The following is a 4760-nucleotide window of genomic DNA, read 5'->3' on the forward strand; positions in this document are numbered from 1 at the left end:
TAATATATGTCGACCAGGTTCTGTGAACTGCATGTATTCTAAACCTCACTCTGAGAAAAAAAAAAAAGCATTGCAGAGCTTCGGGCTACAGCAACCCTAAACCCCTGAGCTTGCCTGAGAAGGACTAAATGCATATACCTGCTATTTTTAATTATACCATGGTCTGGGTGAATACTATTTTCTGATTGGTCGGCAGATATGCGTTAAGACCCTTTAAGTAGTAGTAGTTCGGCTAAACTTTATGACTGTCTAAATTCATCCGCTAACCAGCCTGTAACCATAGCAACATTAAACGAGCGCAGCTGTCAAACTGTCAACTGCTGAGGGAAAAAAAACACAGCAGCTGTCAAACAACTTCCGAGGGAAAAAACAAACAGAAATGGCTGATTTTAACATTTCTTTTAACTTATTTGGAGAGTACAAGGATTTTGAGGAATGGGATGCCGCAGAAAATAAAGAAATGGAGAAGGAAAGAAAAAAATCAAGAGAAAAACGGCACAAGGAACTGACACCTGAAGAGCTTCAAATGATAGAGGAGGAGAAAGATAATTTTGACCTAAATCAAGCTTAATTTTAATTTTTAATAGGCTACTTTTGGCTTTGTTAAAGCGATTGAGCCTCATCCCGTCCTACTGTGACTACTGTAACTGGCGTGGTTGTAAAAGGGACTAGTTTATTCCTTGTCATGACAATGGTAAGCTCTTGCTTCAAAACCTTTCGATTTTGAGTACAAAACTTTCACCAAAAGTTGTCGAGTCCTTTTATTCCTATATTCTTGGCAAATGACCATGGTATAAGCAGGTTAATCCACTAGTAGGTGTGTTCCAAACGGTTTTAATACACTTCGCGGAGGCAACTCGCCCCCACGTCGTGCATTAAAACCGTTTGGAACACACCTACTAGTGGATTAACCCTTACATATCCCATGGAGAGAACAACTGCAGCCTGTTCTATTTTGTTCTGAAGATGTCTGTGTGTAGCCTCGTTCTGTGGACGATAGATGAGGTGTAGACTTCCATCTGTGTCACTGGTAATGAGGAAATACAGTGAGTGCTGGATGGAGCAGTGAGTGACAACAACCCCGCCCACATTTGAGAGTACTGTTTGCAGTGGAAACGCTAGAGTCTAGGTACCATGTGTGAGGGGTTACTTTTAGTTCCAAAGGTACCATACGGAAAGTGTTTGGCAGAAAAGCGGCATTACAGAACAATAAGTAATTTTCCTAAAAATAAATTTAAAAAAAATTCTGAAGAAAGAACATTAAGAAAGATGTAGATAATATTACTGGATTTCTTATTTAAATATTTCAATTTTGGTAGAAATGTATGTAGTAACAGATATATTAGAGTTTGCAGACAGAGCACTAGCATAACACCTGCTAATGTGTGCTTGCCCTATTTCAATTTTAGTAGAAATGTATGTAGTAACAGATATATTAGAGTTTGCAGACAGAGCATTAGCACAACACCTGCTAATGTGTGCTTGCCCTCTCATAATATAAGATCCAAACATGAAGTCGGTAAAACACTAAAAAAAAAAAAGCTGTTTCAGGTTTGTTTTTTTTAAATGTTTTTCTGACCCTGCGTGTTACTAACCATAGTGACCGACATGAGAACACAAATGGTACCATCTAGAGCTAGTGTTTGGTTTGCCAGTTTGGGGCTACTGTACAAACACGGCAGTGCAACATCTCTGTGGATGAGGACCAGCTCCCTATGTGGATAAACAGATCATTCTAAGGTCACAAAAACACAGCAATTCTTATTTTCAGGTGATTATACACTGAAGAAAACATACCTACTATATTTTTGCCGTTACATCCCCCTAAATCCTACACACTGGACCTTTAACAGAACACTAATGATGGTAGCTGCTTTATTGACATTGATAAGAAAAGTGATTAGCCCTAAAAACTAAGGCTGTCAAACGAACGCAATAATTTCGATTAATTAATCACAGAAAAAATAACGCGTTTTAAAAAATGATGCGGATTAATAGCGTTCTGTGGTGCCCTTTGATGTGGTGCATCAGTGAAAGCCACAGTGGCTTTGTAACATGATGGAGGCAGGCGAGATGGTGGTGATGATGATGGTGCTGCTTGGTCCGGTGAGTGGAACATTTACATTAAAAAAACACCCAGATAGAACTGTTCATAGGAGCATGTCTCTTGCAGTAGGGGATTTTCATACCATCGGAGTACTGCAAGCCTGAAATATCAGCTCAACACAAAGCATTTAGCAGTAAACCCTGAGGTCCGAGCTAGCACAGCCTCTGATGCTAGTGCTAGCAGCCAGCCTCGTCAAGCCACACTCGACCAGGCGTTCAGATGCAAACTGAGTCTACCTGTGACCGACTAACTCCCTTGTAAAATGGATTGCAATGGACTGCAGACCAGTTTCAGAGGTAGAGGACAGGGGGACAACTGTGTCCAAAATCCAGCAGTTTTACAACGACACATCTGCCAAAACTCATTTGGAAGTGAATTTTTTAAATACTTTCACAGATAAAATTGATGTATACAATTAATTTAGTTGAACTAATCACAAGCATGTAATTAGATTATTTTTTTAATCACCTGACAGCCCTTCTAAAAACAAATAGTCCCTAAAATATCAGTTATTAGTCTTCTGACATTTACATGCACTCATGACAGAACCAAACAATGAAGAAGTAAGTGCTGAAGCTGGAGGGATGCAACTTAATCTTCACTCTTAAATCAGTTTTAAATTGTAAAGTTTTAGCGGAAATGCATGTGTCCAAGAAGTACTGAGCATACAACTGAATAAATGAGACTTGGAAAATACTGCAGGAGTTGTGTGAGAGTTTGTAAATGGATGTTTTGTTATAGTTTTGCTGCTGTTGAATGCAGATCCTTCTTACTTCAATTCATCAAGAATTTTGTTTTTCAGTTTTTGGATTCTCTGGTGGAGGCATGTGAGAAAAACATTTTCTTCATGAATTCAGTGTAACACTGAATGAGTAATGTATACAAATGGTCATCTGAGGAGGTTAAAGTATTCCTTTAATCATTTATACAGTTTCACATTGCCTGATCGCTTTATATTTTTCACTGCAGAACAACCAAAGAAACAACTTGACAAATGCAAATCTGAACACTTTGTCATCTCACTTGTTTGAGCATGAGGAAAGTTACAGTTTTAAATCATGATTGCATCCTGTTCATTTATCAAATTCCACTTGTTTAAACTTGTCTGTGCATTAATTTTTTTCTGTTTCCACGGAGAGTAATCAAATTTTTTCCGGATGCATCTTTGCATGTCACCACGCAAATGACTGTGTCAGCAAAAGATTTATTTCAACTGAAGAAGTTGGTGTCATGCTGTTGAATGCAGGAATAGGCACGTCCAAAAAACACGAACAGCTCTATTGTGTTGCCAGATGGTTAATCACTACGCCACAAGCACTGATGACAGATACCACTGCTGCCCTTCTGACCAACCTCCTAATTAACCTGGAGATTTCACTACTGATAGCATCCTGCATGAAACTGACGACACACAGGGTGAGAACCGTCTTACTGAGGGAAGTTACTGAAATCAAGAATCACTGGAGTCAAAGATAGAGATTTTATCAACAGAAGAGAATCCCAAAACACACAAGACCACTTCAGAGAATAACTTCAACGTTGTCTAAGCTCACATCACGCAAGATTTAATGCAACTGTATTCACCAGCACAAGATGAAGGTGACACTTCCTGCCTCGGGGTAAAAAGTTGTATATTAAGGTTTTAACTGTCTCTGCAGGGGGATCATGTCCCCGTGAGAGACAGACATGTTAATCCCTTTTTGAATATATTACTGCTGATTATTTTCCTCCTGAATGGGAACAGAAACTGGAAAGATAAGTTTGAAAAAGCTTCACGCCTTTTTATGGGATGTTCCAGGCAAAGGAAAACAGAACACGTCTTTGATGTCTTATGGATACAATCCAAAAAAAAAAACAACTTGAAAACTTAAACGTGTACACCTCTCTTAAGTAGTTACTAAGTAGGCTACGACAAGAGGAGCAGAAACAACCTTCCTCACTGACCTCAGCCTACTTTGTAAATGTATTGATTATAAACACAATGGCAAAGCCAACCTGGAGTGCTTTGTGTTCACGCTCAGACCACCTTCTGAGGAGTACGAGTCTGAGTACAGTTTGTCTCAGTGAGGTCTGAGTTCTTTTGGAGCATTTACATACCTGCAAGAAATGCTGTTTAATTGTTCTGAGTTAGTTTGGGGGGCTGAAAGAGACCAAGTGTAAAAGACGCCATTAATCTCTGTGCCACTAGTAGTCAAGACAAGTTCCTTTCACATTGATAATAAATAAACAGATATCTGCATGAGACAATGGGATAAGATTTTGGTATTGGAAGTGTTGTGGTTTTCTCTTTGCAGTTTGAGTAATATTGACCAGTCACGTTTCAATGACGTAAACCGTGAGGAGAGGTGGAGCGTATTGGCCAAAATGCAGTCTCAGGACCCAGTGGCTATTTTCTGACAACAATTTAGCTCTATCTTATCTTACTATATAATCTCGAAAACTCTGTCTGTGGGTGTGTCTGTCTGTGTCTCTGTTCCACGTTTTTCTTCTCACTGACTTGGTCAATCCATGTGAAATTTGGCACAGTGGTAGAGGGTCATGGGAGGATGCGAATGAAGCAATATTACATCAGTTGGCCAAAGGGGGGCGCTATAGCAACCGATTCAAATTGCAAACTTTGAATGGGCATATCTCATGCCCCGTATGTCGTAGA

This window comes from Epinephelus moara, chromosome 24 (genome assembly GCF_006386435.1).
Source record: "Epinephelus moara isolate mb chromosome 24, YSFRI_EMoa_1.0, whole genome shotgun sequence".
Taxonomy (NCBI): domain Eukaryota; kingdom Metazoa; phylum Chordata; class Actinopteri; order Perciformes; family Serranidae; genus Epinephelus; species Epinephelus moara.